General features: G+C 46.0%; 1 pseudogene; it reads right to left on the bottom strand.

Annotated features, from left to right (window-relative positions):
* Positions 1 to 963: 963 nt before the first annotated feature.
* Positions 964 to 12946, bottom strand: LOC149356908 (uncharacterized; annotated as a pseudogene).
* Between the last annotated feature and the right edge of the window lie 4839 nt (positions 12947 to 17785).

Genomic DNA, 17785 nt, shown 5'->3' with positions numbered 1-17785 from the left:
ACTCTTTTGGCACGATCCATGCAAACAATAAATGCCTGAATAAGTAGAAGTGCCGAAAATGACTACAACAGATAGAACAGACCCAGTCGCTTGTTGCACATCCCAGCAGGAAGTTAAAGAGAAAATGGCTTTTGAAGCCGCTCCCTGGAAAAACCTACTCAACATATTAATTTACGCTGTACCGATTCACCCGAGTCTGAGTGCTGGCCTGGCGTATGCAAGGAACTGCCATCGCTTACCTTTTACTTCTTTCCTCTTGTTTTGATCGCCCACACTTCTTTTTTCTAACTGTTCTGCGTAAGTTCGGGCATACCCACCCTATTTGTGGCATGGCAGTTTTCGAGACCTTCCTGGGTGCCTTGACACATACGAAAAACGATTGTTAATACACCTGATTTACGTCGAGACTGCATGCACATACTGTCCAACTTAAGAACTGTTTTTTTCGTCAACGAAGTCCCACCACATCGCAGAATATAAAGTCTCATCAAAGTCCTTCTCAGGCTTGGGACTGAAGTCCTCGATATCACTTACTGGCACTATGTAAAGGTGACTGCCCTTTTCGTGCACAAAGCACAGAAGCACAAACATACTGTGTGTACACGCCACAGCTAGAAATGCAAAAACAAAAAAGGCATAAGTACTATAAAACGCAACAGCTTGAACACGCATATTACGAGAAACTCGCAAAAACTTACGTTATACTATAGCGAGGCCACAATTAAAAGCAAGGACTGCAATCAAGCAAACATGACACACATGGGCACTGTTGTTCCAAGGTTGGCAAGATTGCTGCTTTCAGTGATTTCTTCAGAGGTACTGCTCCGTTTCACTGGTATATTGGTTATATATTGGTACAAATGGGTAATTTCGCAAATTTAATGTTTCTATATATATATATATATATATATATATATATATATATATATATATATATATATATATATATATATATATATATCGTTACGGGAATAAAGGCCCCGGGCATGGCGTATGGCGACCAAGTACCCTGCGCAGAAGAAGATGAGGCGCGGGGACCTTGCGAGGAATGAGCATTATGGAGAGAGTACAGAGATTACGGAAGGATGAAGCGGCGGCCGTGGAACCTAGAGATGTGACAGCCACCACCAAGTGTTCGACGCGCGGATACATCCCCGCAGCAAGAGTAACGTCACGTGCGCCCGACAAGCTTCCTAATCCACTGCAGGTATTCAGCAAAGTGAGCAGCCTAATATGGGTGATGGCAGTCGTTCTTGCGCACACCATCAGCGTCTCTAATTCGTGCTCCCCCATGAAAGGCTCCCAGACGAAGCGCGCGTCGATGCGTTGCAACAGGGGAGAAGTCTGCAAGATGGCGCAGACCGTCTCCCTCGTTATCAGCAGGCAGCCATCGCTCTGACCCTTGTTAAAGATCAAGGTAGCGTGGTCGGGCTGGAGGGGGATGAGGGAGGTCGGAGACGAGGCTGCTAGAAAAACTAGGAGAGAAAAATTTATACAAGTAAATTTACATTATTTACATGGGAGCTCGGTGACGAGACGCTCAATGCTGGAACGCTGCATGAGGAGAGCACACGATGAGACCATCTGAAAAGCCCCTCGGCCGTACCGCTGCCGAGGTTTTAAATGTTCCCTTTCACTAGGTTCCCTAGATGGGGGCCGGGCCTGCCGAGGAAGGAAGTTCTCTGTGGCACCAATCACACACACACACTCCCGAGGGATCACACCGCCGTCACGTGTTGGGAGAAAGATGCCATCCACGTAGCGCAGACGCTGGACTGTCCACCAGCGGCGTTCCCGCGAATTTCATGCGTTCGCACGCGGTGTATGGGAGACGCTCGCTCAAAACATCATCCGGGCAGACGGGCGCTGCTTCCGTGGGTAATCCAGGGGTTCACCCAACGTGCGTTTCGGGGCTAGGCGGCGTTCTGCAGCAGCCACGCCGTTTTCTTCCACACGACGAAGGCGAAACGTAACACCCTCCACGTTTCCCATTAGTTCTTTAAGCTGGGAGTACTATACCAGGGGTGGGGAGCGGCTCCTGAATGGCTCCTCCACATCCAGAGCGTGTGAGCCGAGATCGTGTGGCAGGCCGAGCACCTTGGCATTGGGGAACATGCGCATGAGCTTGCAGACCGTGTCCTTGTTGTGCACGATGCACATCTCTTCGTACTTCTGAAGTAACCGGCGCACAAAACACAACGGACAAGAAAAAGGTGGAACACGACGGACAGTAGCGCTCCTGTCCGTCGTGTTCCGCCTTTTTCTTGTCCGTTGTGTTTTGTGCGCTGGTTCCTTCAGAAGTATGTATTACCAACTAGCCCAACAAGAAGTGTTGCTCAAATTTACATCTCTTCGGTCGTCGCCAGCACTTGCCTCGCAGCGAGTTCGAAGAAGTCCAAAGAGTCGAAAGCCGAGCACCCGGCGAACACAGCCGTCGAAGTCCTATTCTTGATTAGTGCGCCCTTGCCCGCAACCAGCGCCTCTTTTTAGGTGATCAGTAAATGGCCATCGTCACTAGCAAGCGAGCATCCTTCCGGAAGAAGTCTCCTGGGGCCAGGGCGGTGATGCCAATTTGAGGACGATGTGGTTCTCAACGCATAGCAGGGCGTCCGGACCACCTCATTTTTTATTATTTCCATCTTAACGCAGCGGTTGCAACGGTGAATTGTTGACCTTGCAGTAGCATACTGCCAATAGCATAAGCTGCAAATGGAATTAGTTAGACATAAAATATGAAGTTAACATACAGTAAAATATACACAACAACCCTGACGATGCATAAATGCCACACAGTGACACAACACACCACTGAAATAGACTGAGTGAAAAAAAATATTCCATAGGCTCAGCGGTTACGGTGCACGGCTGCTGACCCGAAAGACGCGGGTTCGATCCCGGCCGCGGCGGTTGAATTTCTTTGGAGGAGAAATTCTGGAGGCCCGTGTACTGTGCGATGTCAGTGCACGTAAAAGAACCCCAGGTGGTCGAAATTTCCGGAGCCCTTCACTACGGCGTCTCTCATAGCCTGAGTCGCTTTGGGACGTTAAACCCCATAAACCAAGCAACCATTTTTATGAGGTGCTCCAAAAATTCAGGGGCATTGTAGACGAATTAAAATTAAGTTGCAAATGGCCCTTAAGGTTCGGTTTAAGGACATGGCACGATAGTGTTATTGAGTCCCATCAGTGGTCTGGGGTGCTCTTTCTACATCACTTCGCAAACATGAGCACTACATATTAAGGCAAAAGCCTTTCTTGGATCATGAGTGGTGTTTGCTCGACAAGACAGATCTATAGCCAATCCAACACTACCCACATTACAATCCATACATGGGCAGTCCTTTCTTAGGTAATGGGTGACATCTGAAAAAATTTTGAAAACCCAGCACCTCCCGAATGCAAGGCGAATGCTCTACCACAAGGCCACGCTTCTTTTTTTTTCTTTATTCCAAGGCCACGCTTCGGTTATGAAAGGTTTCCTTAGCAGTACTGTGCAAATTTTAAACAGGAATAATAAAAAAACGATGGTGCATTGACATTTAATGCAAAAGAATGGATCATCTGCAGTTTTCTAATGCCACTGAATGACAAATGACTAGAAATTCAGGCACAGATGGCATTACTCATGTCACCAGACACACAAACACGCTGAAATAGTTTGCTCTTTACATTAATGCTCTTAAGCAGACTTAAGTGCAACACTGTAATTTTTCTGTTCTTCCGCCACCAGAATGCTTTATGGCTCACCCTATCTCAACAATGTGATTACAAGTCGTCTTCTGCTTCGCAACTTTCATAATCAAAACTCATTCCTTAAGCACCATCTCTTGGAGCTGCGCAGTACTCAGCTGCATGCCGGTGCCGCGACAATACATCAAGCGGCTTTCGGTTGTTCGTACATATATATATATATATATATATATATATATATATATATATATATATATATATATATATATATATATATATATGTATATAAGCTTTGTTAATTGGCAACAATAACTGGGGATGCTAATTGCTAATCTCAATTGACTAGACGTTGCTCTCTGCTCTGCAGGTTGAGGTACTCGCACAAGACCTCCTTTTATTACACCAAAGCTCTTCCATGGCAGGTTAGCATGCCCGGCACACGACCCAAAGGGCAGTGCTTAGAGTCCCGGCTCGGTCTTTTTTATTTTCTGCAGAATTGTTTATCTTTCTTCACAGGCTATACGTAATGGCAGTGGAGTGATGTCACGACCCTGTAGACCAACGAGGAATTTCGCTGTAGCGCCATAGTCTTCGCCGAACATCCGCTTTAATGCTATCACGTTGAAAGGATGACATCCAGTGAACGCCCTCTGCCTTGAGTGTATAGCGACCAGCAAGCGTCTCAATTTCATGCAGTGCAATACTTGTAACAATACACAAGCTTGCCAGCACAGCGCAGCTGTTTCCTCTTGTTCCCCACTGAGCAGCAAATTGACCTGCACTATAAGCTGCCTGTACAGGAACAAAAAAAAGGGCAAGTATCTAGAAGCCTTGAACATGCCCCAGGTTTCTTACCTTTTTTTTGCCTTGAAAATGTTTAGCCTCCTTTCGACTTCCACGCAGGTCCGGCAGCGTCACAATGCAAATGCGCATGAACAGACCATGTACATAGAGGCAACGCGATCACAGAAAGCAGCACTGTCCCGCTGCATATGTTTTGCTCAACTGTATAAGCTGTGTGACGTACAGCTTCTACTTTCCGCAGCGTCACAACTGTTTGCCACATAAAAAGCAAAAGCTCACATTGCAGTTCTCTATGTCGGCCTCGACTTGCTTCCTCTGTTGTTTGATTTCGACCAACTCCGTTTGGAGCTTGGTCAATTGCAGCTTGAATTGCTGCAAAGCAGGTGCAGAAAGCACAACCCACATCAGCTCTCTTCAGATAATAAATGCAACATTCCTCTATGACACAAAACTTTTGCTGTGTGAGCTAGAGATTACAGCAAGCTTATGCAAGTAAAATATGAGTGCCAGAAGTATAGTGGTAAGCATGATAGTACCAATCTCGCGCCACTTAGCTGAATGCAATGGCTAATTAAGACAACAAAGGCACATTAGCACCAAGCTCGCTACCTGCATTTTTGCGATGTTTTTTTATGAACCACAGCTGCGCACACAGTGTAGCTGCATGGCATGCCTGAGATAGCTTGGAACAACTTGAGCGCCAAGCATGTGATTGCTAAGTGCGTACACGACAAGTAACACTAATATGCAGCAGTTCTAGAACATGCTTTACAGTACTTTATTGCACATGCCAGTGCCTCTGCTCATTCACTCTGAATTCCAACACCCTTGCATACCCACTTTTGCCATAAACCTTCAATAGTTCCTGTGGTGCTTTACAGCTGGTAGGTGTGAAGGTATTTGCAGCAGATAGATTTTTAACTCAGAATTGGTGCCATCATCATGCTGTCTAAATGGAGAAATGTGTTCTTGGGTTACAGCTCACAGTTCCTGCGTCCTTGACTGCGTCCTTGACTGCGTTGACTACGTCCTGGTCCTTGACTGGGCACGGGAACACAGCTCAAGGCATCGTCTTGATTCAGCGGTCTTTCGACATGCAGGCTTTCCTGGCCTTACTCGCATCGCTGCTATCAGCTGCGCAGTACAACCAGCCAGTGTCCTGGGCGTCGTTTTCGGTAGCAAGCCCACAACCCGCTGATCACTGCTTCACGCTCCCTTCCTACTGTGACCTTCCCCCGGTACAACTCGACGATTTTCATCCGGCATCATCGGCAACGGCATCACTACCCGTCAGCTATTTAAGCGGCCCCCCGTCAACGGAAGCTTCACTGGGCACGGGAACACAGCTCAAGGCATCGTCTTGATTCAGCGCTCTTTCGACATGCAGGTGTGTGAAAAAGTTCCACTATATGCGAAGAAATCTGATGACAGATGCCTAGTAGTGTTCCCGTGCCCCGGAACTTTGTGCGAAATATTATGTGAGTGCTTCTCGATGTTGTTTCTCCTGTTATGCTGTGGCGATGTTGAATCTAATCCTGGCCCTCCTAAACGACAACCTGCTGTGACTGAACTTGATAGCTTACCTGATGACCCTGCTGAGCAAATGGCAGTTCTGTTTCAGCTACTCAAAGATCTGCACACCCGTTCCGCGCAAAGCGCGAAGTCTCAGACTGAGTTGGCTGCTGATATAAAATCCATAAAATCCGGTCAAAAAAGTATACAATCAGACATCACCGATATTCGCAAGCGGCTAGACGACCTAGAAACCAAATCAGATTTATTCGACCATCTATCAGAAGAAATAGCCATGACTCAGACATCAGTAGAAGAACTTAAAGCTGAAAACTGCCGGTTACAATCACGTCTCAATGAGCTAGAAGATCGGTGTCGACGGGATAACCTAATATTTTACGGCATTCCCGATTCAGAAGAATCATGGCTCGAAACAGAAGAAAAACTAACAAATCAGATTAAGGCTGTTTATGAATCATTTCCCGCGGACTCAATTCAGCGTGCGCACCGCTTACTCACTTTTTCTCCTGACAAATGTCGCCCCATTATTGCAAAATTTTCCAACTTTAAAATGAGAGATAAAGTGCTCTCACTTCGTAGTCTGCTAAAATCCGATGAAGTAACAGTAAACGAAGATTTTTCGGTTGCCACATGGGCCGCCCGCAAAAAGCTAATCGATTTTGCAAAATCTGAGCCCGAGTCTCTAAAGTTCAAGCTTAAATACGATAAACTGTCAATGAATGAAAGGTTATACTCATACGACGCAATATCTGATAGCATTCAGGAACTTCGGACACGCACAGCTCGCAACTCTAGTCACTCATGTGCTTCATCCTTCGCCTCTGTCTAGGGGCATGTGAGGGGTGGTGGTCTGAATTCTCGGTTCAAATCGCAACTCTCTGTCTTATTTACCGACGCTAGGAGTGTGCAGAATAAACATGATGCACTGTCATCTATTATTGATACATGCTCTGCGCATATTATTGCCCTTACAGAAACATGTCTCTCACCGCACGTTGAAGACCACGAAATGTTTGAGAACGCAGATAAATTTTCCATATACAGATGTGATCGCCTTGCTCATCGTGGTGGTGGCGTTCTAGTCGCTATATCTAATAACATTCCATGCTCAAGCGTCAATATTATTACTAGCCTTGAAATAGTCTGGGTGTCGTTAACTCTTGACCATCGTAAATTAATACCGTGTTCTGCAACTTTATCGGCACAGGTTTGAAAAACTCTCCCGCCACAACCGTTGGCTCGTTTGTGGTGAAACCGCGCACAAAGCTTCCTTATTGTTGTCCGTTTCAAGGCATAGTAAGTATAAAAGTGGTACTTACTAGGTTTGGTCACGCGAGATGCGAAACAAGAAGCACCCGTGTTGAGATCGAGCCGCCGTCATCGAATTTCTGCCGAAAGATACTTGTGGCGTCATCTGGCATCGCTGAAGGAAAGCGCCGTGAAAGCAGACGGCAGAAATACGACGAGACAATGGAGAACATATTTTTTATTGGTAAATCACCGTCAAGTCATTTAATTTGTTTACGATAGTTTTCAAAATTCGTTGGCCGAAAAATATTTCACGCGCTTAAGCAGACGACATGGCCCGAACGACGCATTCAAAGCAAGCCGCCGCGCTCGTTGCAGCGCTCATCGCGGCGCTTTCCTTCAGCGATGCCAGATGGCGCCACAAGTATCTTTCGGCAGAAATTCGATGACGGCGGCTCGATCTCAACACGGGTGCTTCTTGTTTCGCATCTCGCGTGACCAAACCTAGCAAGTACCACTTTTATACTTACTATGCCTTAAAACGGACAACAATAAGGAAGCTTTGTGCGCGGTTTCACCACAAACGAGCCAACGGTTGTGGCGGGAGAATTTTTCAAACCTGTGCCGATAAAGTTGCAGAACACGGTACTTAGTGTATGCTATTGATCCCCATTTACCCCACCTTCGTTTATAAACTAAATGCATGACTGTCTTAACAAAATCAGCACGACATTTCCTTCGGCTCCTATAATTCTACTCGGGGACTTTAATTTTCCAAACATCTTTTGGAACACCAATTCCATGCCCACATTGTCTCCATTCTCGATGCAAGGCGATGAGTTCATTAACTTATGCTCTCTATTTTCACTGACACAGCTAATTACTGAACCAACTAGAGTTTTATTGAATTCCTCAAACATTCTTGATCTTATCCTGACTACTATGCCTGATTATGTATCCGACATCACTCAGTTACCAGGTATTAGTGATCATTCGTTAATTACTTTTAATCTCAACGCGGCACCCCCCCCCCCCAACCTTCCAAGGCAAAAAAGAAAATACGCGACTATAAGAGAGCAGATTTCACAGCAATAAATAACGAACTGTGCGTTTTCATGCAATCTTTTCTTTCAAACTTCTATGATCGCTGCATTCAATCAAACTGGGATATCTTTGCAGCTGAGGTTGACCGTCTAACAAACAAATATATTCCAGTACGAAACATCTCGAACTCGCACGCGCCATGGTACAACGCCCATATCAAAAGATTATCAAACAAGAAAAAACGGCTGTATCGCACCGCAAAACGTTCACCAGCTACTTCGCGCTGGGCTGCTTACAAAGCTGCCTCCAAAACATACATAACCGCCCTAAAAAATGCCAAAGACCATTTCTTACTAACACCTTACCGGACATGCTACAAACAAATCCTAGAAAATTTTGGCGAGTTATAAAACCCACAGCCAGCAATCCTATTGCTTTCATAGACTCGCGTGATGATCCAGTTGATAATACCATCTGTGCTACTGTATTAAACGATACTTTTGTGAACAATTTTTCATCCCACAGCCGCACCCGTCTTCCTGATGTACATCATCATGACTACTCGATGATGCCGCCCCTGACTATTGACCCAGCCGGTGTTGCTCGGCTAATTAGTACTCTGAAAGATCATTCCAGTCCAGGATATGACCTCGTTAGTGCTAAATTCCTAAAGAATACTTGTGTCTATAGTTCAGTTATTTTAACACATATATTTCAACAGTCAGTGGACACAGGCACACTACCTGAACAATGGAAAATCGGGAAGATCGTTCCACTTCACAAATCGGGGAGCAAGACATCTGCTGCTAATTATCGCCCCATATCTATCACAAGCACATGTTGCAAACTACTCGAGCATATCATATTCACTACACTTGTGAACTTTATCGAAAGCAATTCATTTTTCTCCTCTGTGCAACATGGTTTCCGAAAATCATATTCATGTGACACTCAACTAATTTCTTTCACAAACAGCTTGCAACATATACTTGACAGGTCATCAGTCGCTGATTGCATTTTTTTAGACTTTTCAAAAGCATTTGATAAGGTTTGCCAATACTTGCTTCTTCATAAATTACGTCACCTAAATATTGACAATAACTTGTTCAAATGGATTGAATGCTTTCTGACTAACCGTTCCCAATTTGTCGCTGCTAATGGTTACAACTCACCCTTTGTTAATGTACTTTCTGGTGTTCCAGAGGGTTCCGTTCTTGGACCATTACTGTTCTTAATTTATATCAATGATCTTCCTTGTCATGTGTCCTCTAACTTACATTTATTCGCCGACGACTGTGTGATTTTTCGTGAGATTAAAAGCGATAACGATATCAACATCCTACAGCGCGACCTTACGGCTATAGTTAATTGGTGCAATCAGTGGCTAATGGAACTAAACTTTAACAAATACAAGGTCTTGCGTGTATCCCGTTCTGCTAATCCGTCTCCCGTGTTCTACTTGAATGACATTCCACTTGAAAGCGTCAATTCTTATAAATACCTAGGCATTCACATTACTTCTAACCTATCTTGGAGGCTTCACATAGACTACATAATCAATAACGCTAACAAAACTTTAGGTTATCTGCGACGTAATTTTTCTCGCGCGCCTTCTTCTTTGAAATCAGTTCTTTATAAAACATTAATACGTCCGAAGCTAGAATACTCACCAGCAGTCTGGGATCCTAGCCTTGACTACTTAATTACTTCGCTTGAACGTGTTCAAAATAACTCCGCTCGCTTCATTCTTTCTAACTATAACCGAGGAGCTAGCATAACCGAAATGAAAGCTAACCTTAGTCTTCAGTCATTGGCTTCGCGACGAAAAATTTGTCGGCTAACCCTATTTCACAAGTTATATTATCACTCCAGCCTACACAATAATTTATTTCATAGACCTTACTACTTATCTCGCCGCATTGATCATTCCCACAAAGTTGCCATCCCAGTATGTAAAACAGTTTCTTTCTTACACTCATTTCTCCCGCGTACTTCTAAGGAATGGAACAATCTTCCTGGTGAAATTGTATCTATTACTGACGTAAATAACTTTCGCAAAGCTTTGGCTGGTGTTGTGTAAACTCTGACGATTTTGTTCAGCACTAATGTATTGTGTCTAGCTAACATTGTATACACAGGACTAATCTTTGATGTACCCGTTTCCTTTTTCTCCATTGTTTTGTTCTATATTTTCTGCGAACTCCTCTCTGCAATGCCTGCAAGGCCCTGAGGGTAAAATAAATAAATAAATAAATAATGTCCGGGTTATAAACCGCACCCTTCTGGCTGTACCTGCCAGGGTACCTTGATTTTAAATAAGGCTTCAATTGCAGGCAATAGTATTGAACAGTTTCATGCTTTAGAGATGTGAAAATGCTGCTTTCGGCAAAGCTATTTTTGTGCTGCCAACTTTGTTTTTTTTTATTTCAAACAATCGTTCAGAAAGATGATTGCATTATCATGTGGATCCCTAGGTAAAAGCTAGCTAGTTGGAATGCAGGGAAATAATTTCCATTATTATCGCTGAACTTAATGGCGAAACTAATAGAGAAAACAGTTAGGCAGGGATGCTTTAGTCAGGCACATTGGAAGGGCAGCCCTGGATATTTTTCAAGGATCACATGTCAGAATGAAACTTCTCCCTGCCCTATGCAGTAGAACCCCGCTGCTACATTCCTCACTGCTGTGTTTTTCCCGCTGTTGGGTCGCTTTCTTCGGGTCTCAGCATAGCTCCCATAGGATCCAATGTATTGGGAACCTCGCTGTTACGTTGTAGCTGAGGAAATGTTCCCGCATGATGCGTCGCAACCAGGCACCCTGAACCCGCCCGGGCAATCCACACCAACCGCCGTTTTGAATTTTGACAAGTCTTGGCCAGGCTTCGCTACGGAACTGTCTGCAAGAAGCCGCGCGCGAGTTGCTGAGGCCGCCACTAGATGGCCACCCGCCTCGTGAACGTCAAACTTGTGAACCGTGATGCCGCGATCTTTGTCGTGCTTTGATGGCGTCGGGGCGTCGCGCAAATGGAAGGCGCTCGCCCTTGAGGGAAAGCTGGACCTACAAAACGCAGCTGACAGGCAGCCTGCGCGGCCTTCGCGGAGCAGCGCGGAGAGCAGCCTACGACCATTTTAGTGCTTGATGCTGTGCACTACGTTGCTTCAGCGTGGACTGTAGTGAGGGCGTCAAATGCACAGCACTGCTGTGCGCGGTGTGGCTTTCGCGTGGAAGTGGAAACTACCATGGAAGATGAAGAGTAACAAAGCAGCCTCTTGTGATCAAGAGCTCACTGAGGCTATCAATTTTGCTGGGTGCCACGGGGATCACATGCGGCGACTACGTCGCTGTGGATGCTCCCGTCGTGAAGTTGGAGTGCAAGCGCATTGCAGAGATCATTGCGAACTCGATTGTGCGTGAAGCCGCTGACTGCGATGACGAGGAGGAGCACGAGCCGCGTCATTCCTGGGACTTGGCAGATCCGATGTTTGGAGAAGCCGTCACGGCTCTAGACCCCTCCGCGGGTATGTGCGTCGCAATGCAAAGCTATGCTGACAGCAATGCGGCCTTCCAGGCTATTGAGAAATGCATGTTGCTTTCCAGCGAGCAAAACAAACTGCAATCCACCTTTTTGGATTTTTTAAATTCCCAAGGTCACTTTGCGGAAATAAATTGTTTCAAGTCAAAGCTGCACTGTTTTCATTCATTTTTGGAGCTTTCCTCACTGTTGCGTTTTCCTGGCCGTTGTATTGTTTTTCCTGGTCTGGTGAAAACCATATGAACTGGGTTCTACTGTATATCATTTTGGCCAAGTTTGGCACGATCCAATTTCAAAGTTGGACATTTTTATCATTCCAGTGCAGGCAATTCTTATACATGAAAATGCATTTGCGATGTCACAAACATTGCCTACTACCTGCTTGCTGAGCAAATATTTTAAAGCTTATACCTACCTATTTAAATAATCTCATTAATGGAGCTAGTCGTCAGCAGTCAGTTTCTATGCCATGCTGTGCTGGGTACTGCCCAGATGGAATCAATAGAAGCAGCAATTAAACGGGACATGCTGTTACACACAGCCGGGATGAATGCACAGGGTTACTAGAAACGCACTGCGCAAAATGATACTCACCAGAGACTCTCAGGAGGTGTGGGCTACACTTCTCTTGTCCTATATGCTTTCAAACAAGATTGTGGCCGGTGGCATCAGCACCCCTTGCGCTGTCTCACAGGTGCTCGGTAAAACTACTACTGAACAGGCAACGATTCAAGAAAAGCTGAGGCTGTAGTTATCCCTGGAAGCACCCCGGAAGCTTGCACACTTTGTGTGCGACGCACATCTCTTCGGTCTCCGCGAGCACTTGCCTCGCAGCGAGTTCGAAGAAGTCCAAGCAGTCGAAAGCCGCGCACACGGCGAACAGAGCCGCCGAGATTCTATTCTTCATTAGTGCGCCCTTAGCCGCAACCAGCGGCTCTTTGCTGGTGACCAGGACATGGCCGCCGTCACTATCAAAGGAGAATCCTTCCGGAAGAGGTTTCTCCCGGGGCCAGGGCGGTGATGCCAATTTGAGGACGATAGGGTTCGCAGCGCAAAGCAGGGCGTCCGGATCACCTTATTTTTTTATTATTTCCATCTTTTACGGTTAATTTTTGACCTTCCAAATAGCATACTTCCAATACCATAAGCTCCAAATGGATTTAGACATAAAATATGAAGCTAACGTACCGTAAAATATACACAACAACATCATCTGCTAGAGAGCTCTTTCAACGCTTATAGCATGGTCACAGTTATTTGTATGACGTACCCAAAGAATTCAGGGGCATTTAAGATGAATTAAAATTTAGTTGCAAATGGCCCCAAGGTCTGCCTTAAGGACATGACACAATAGCAGTATTGAGTCCCATCAGTGGTCTGGGGTCCTCTTTCTACATCACTTCGCAAACATGGGCACTACATATTAAGGCAAAAAATGCCTTTCTTGGTTTATGAGTGGCGTTCGCCTGACAAGACAGATCCATAGCCAATCCAACAACACTACCCACATAACAATCCATACATGGGCAGCCTTTTCCTAGCCAAAAATTTTTTTAAATCACAGATGAAAAAAAATAAATAAAAACAATTAAAACAAAAACCAATCAAAGTAATAGAACACAAAAAAAAACTATGAAAATGACCAAATAGAGGGCAAAACTTGAGGGTGAAAGATTGTCCAGGAAAACGCTTTCACATTTCTGCTCTTAAGCAGACTTAAGTGCAACCCTGTAATTTTTCTTTTGTTTCGCCTCCACAATGCTTTATGGCTCACCCTATCTGAACAATGTCATTGCAAGTCGTCTTCTGCTTCGCACCTTTCATAATCAAAACTCATTTCTTCAGCGCCATCTCTTGGAGCTGCGAAATACTCTGACGCATGCCGGTGCCGCAGCAATAGACGCTTTACAGCGCGAGAGCATGGGCGCCGCCATATTTGGTCACATGACCATTCCGCCATCGCTGGCCTTCGGGCCTTCTCGTTTCGAAGGCTGCCGGCGCGCTGGTGCCCGGCTGCAAGACGCTTCTCCGGCTCTCGCTGTGGATAACGAGCTGCCGGACGGCACGAAAATTTGTTGTGAGTGCGCATAGAACGTGTTGGTGCTGGAAAATGTTTGCTTCAACCAGCTGATTTACTCGTCTCCTTCAGACTGCCGGCATCGGCTCGAATGTGTCAACAGACCGCGGTCAGCTACCTGCGCGTTCATATTTATTCAGTCGATTCACGTCGTAACAATATTTGTGGACCGCATAACTTGTTGTCGAACTGCAGATTAAAAGCGGGCCAGTGCATGCAAGCGTGCTTTATAGAGCTCGATGTTTTTGCCGAATGGCGGAATATGTGTTCACAGCTATCAAGAACGTTCGCTACTCAGCACTGTGCACGCGACTTACTGCCGAACGTCCGCGTGCGTGTGATGGCCGGCCGATTGTTGAGATATATATTTTATCCTCCGTTAACATTCCGGCTTCCAAAGGAAGAGTATGGATGTTTTTCAAGGACTCCTTCAGAAGCTCAGCGACGTTCGACCGTGCTCTCTTGCTAAGTAAAACTGAAAACTGCTCGGAGTTCAGCAGCCGCAGATGTAAGCAGTCGGAATAAGCTGGAATATTCGAAGTCCTGTAATGATAAATTTCACAGCTGTCCCGTGCATTAGCGCACTTCTGTAGAGCTTTGCACTGGGCGACAGAATTGCATGTCGAAACGCCTCCTTTGAGGACCTTTGCAAACGCTCCGTTGCCGCTTCCACCGTGCTTGCGTTAAGTAGGCGCGACAGTTTAGTGAGCACCGTGCCGAGGCCAAGGAAGCACTTATTGCAAAGGTATGAAAAAGCACCGATCATTGGATGCATTGGATCAGTGCTTCTTAAAGGTGAGAAAGGTTACAGGCATATGTACGCTCGTTCTGCCATTCCCGTAGCTACTGCTGGCGTTAAATTAAACTGGCGCGCGGCGTCTGTGGTATGTTTATTTTTTTCGTGGAACAACACATTAACGTTCTGTTCTGCTTGGAAGTAACGTGAACTCGCAAGACAGCTCCTCCAAAACGGCGGTAATTGTTTCGTGGTTTCGTTTATGTAACAAGCGCGTCTATTTTTCCGACACTACACCGCAGTGATATGAGATCTAGATATTAATTCAACAAAAACAGCTAAATTCATTCACAGCTAAATAAATTCAACAATACGCATCACATCCTTATCACAGCTGGGTTGTTTAAGTCATTTGACTTTCGTACATAAGCTGCGCAACAGCGTTTTGCACTGCGCGGCGATGCTGCTAACGCCGGCTTCGAAGGCCAGAAGTGACAGACCTCCTAGTGGCGCCATCTGTCGTGGACAGAGCAAACTGCTCTCTGTAAACGGTGTATACATCAAGCGGCTTTCGATTGTTCGTACGTATTGTTGTGACCGTACTTCTGACCACGTGGGCCCGATCAGGCATCTACCGTGAACAATCACCAAGGCCGACAACCTCGCGACGACCATGGGAAGTGGGATGCTTGGAATGCCCCTCCGAGCCTCAGCGGATTAGTGTAGCAGGAATGTCAAAGGCCATTGTCAGCAGTAACCCCAGCGAAATTCCTTGAGCGGAGTGCAGCGGCGACGAAGGCAGGCGAGGCCCAGGAGCTATTGTCCGAGCAACCACCGTGAATGCGGAGGCGACCTGGCGGCGCCGTCACGCTGGCGGATAATTGAAGAATTCTGTGTCCCCGACTCGCGTTCTGGGCAATCGGCGGGGAGGCAAGTTCATTCCCCTGCTGGAGGACTTCGGGAGATTCCTTTCCCGCAGGGCTGGATGAGTCAGCATTCTCCCCCTCTCATCGGCCCAGCTGCGGGAGAGTGGAAAAGCTCGCACCTGCCCAGCCGTGGGTGGTGACAAGAACGTCCCCTTCGGTCCATCCGATTGGACAGTGCTCGTCGACCATTATTCCCCAGCCAGGGATCTGGGGAAACCGAACGATATTTAACTCGGCCGTGAGTGTGGCCGAGAGAAGCCTGCTAGCTCCAGTCGACTACGGTTGACGAAGACGTTCCCCATCCACTGAGAGCCATTCTCAGTCCCGCTCTTTGTAAATAATGTAAATATGTGATTACAGTTTTCCCTTCACTTCCCCTACTCCCCGTCACCGGCCCACGTTCCTTCCTCCTTCGGCACTGCGGCGGTGCTCCTGGACGCGATGCCTGGTGGGACACGCTACTAGCTCGGCAAAACATATCAGTATATATATAGGCTTTGTGAATTGGCAACATTAACTGGAGATTCTAATTGCTATCCTCAGTTCACTAGACGTTGCTCTCTGCTCTGCAGGTTGAGGTAGTCGCACAAGACCTCCTTTTTTGCCATCAAAACTTCTCCATGGCAGGTTAGCATGCCCGGCACACGACCCAAAGGGCAGTGCTTAGAGTCCCGGCTCGGTCTTTTTTCTTTTCTGCAGAATTGTTTATCTTTCTTCACAGGCTATACGTAATGGCGGTGGAATGATGTCACGACCCTGTAGACCAACGAGGAATTTCGCTCTAGCGCCATAGTCTTCGCCGAACATCCGCTTTAATGCTATCACGTTGAAAGGATGACGACATCCAGTGAACGCCCTCTGCCTTGAGTGTATAGCGACCAGCAAGCGTCCCAATTTCGTGCAGTGCAATACTTGTAATATTGCAGAAGCTTACCAGCAGAGCGCAGCTGTTTCCTCTTGTTCCCCACTGAGCAGCAAATTGACCTGCACTATATCTGCCTGTACAGGAACAAAAAAAGGGCAAGTATCTAGAAGCCTTGAACATGCCCCAGGTTTCTTACTTTTTTTTTGCCTTGAAAATGTTTAGCCTCCTTTCGACTTCCACGCAGGTCCGGCAGCGTCACAATGCAAATGCGCATGAACAGACCATGTACATAAAGGCAACGCGATCACAGAAAGCAGCACTGTCCCGCTGGATATGTTTTGCTCAACTGTATAAGCTGTGTGACGTACAGCTTCTACTTTATTTATTTATTTATTTATTCTTAAATACCTTACAGGGCCCAGAAGTGCATTGAGTAAGGGGGACAAAAACAATAGATTAAGCACAATAGGAACAATGAGTTCAAAACAATGCGTGATACAAGGCAAAAAGTAAAAACAATTATAAATATACAGGGCGATACGCAAATACATGACATACATCACCACGAGCAACAAAAATGAAAATAGTAGCAAGAATGCATCGCATGTACCCTATACAAATCTAAAGAAAAAGCAGTAGCCGTAAAAACATACAAATGGTTGAAATTGCACAAGAAACCAAAACTTTGTACAATACCAACGAGAAGAAAAGGGAAACAACGACACAGAGCAACCTGTACAAAGACACAATGTCGTTAAAGAGAATGCTTGTGCAGCTCGTCTTGAAATGATTGGTGGTTGCCGATAGATGCGATACAGTTGGGAAGATCATTCCAAAGAACAATGGCACGTCGAAGTGCAGATGAATTGAAGGCTAGGGTTCTTCCGTAAATGCGTTTAATGCTATATTGGTTATGTAGGCAGCCTGAAATGCGTGAAGTCTCTTCGAGGGACAAGGGAGATGGAGTTCAGAGGAGCAAGGTTCCGGGCTAGTTGGACGCACATAGAAACACGGACACACATAGAAATGACACACACACACGAACGCTGACTCACAACTGAAAGTTTATTCTGGTGGAAAGACCCTTAAATAGAAAACATTAGGGGGTGGGTAACAGGGCTGCTGCACCCTGACTTTAACCATTGCACCACTATTGGGCGAGGACGCGATAAGCTGACAAGGGAAATCGTTGAAGCCCTCCAAATCCATTATGTCGGTCAAGACTGCGTCAGTAGTCTATCCCTCTTCTTGTCAAAAAAAAAAGAGCTAGATTTTCTGGGTGCGTTGACTAACGCCTATGGTCCTGGTGCACCACACACAGCTGATTAATT

The sequence above is a fragment of the Amblyomma mixtum genome, chromosome 3, assembly GCF_055824585.1.
Source record: "Amblyomma mixtum isolate Tamu chromosome 3, ASM5582458v1, whole genome shotgun sequence".
Lineage (NCBI taxonomy): Eukaryota > Metazoa > Arthropoda > Arachnida > Ixodida > Ixodidae > Amblyomma > Amblyomma mixtum.
This window is presented reverse-complemented; position numbering and strand designations above follow the sequence as displayed.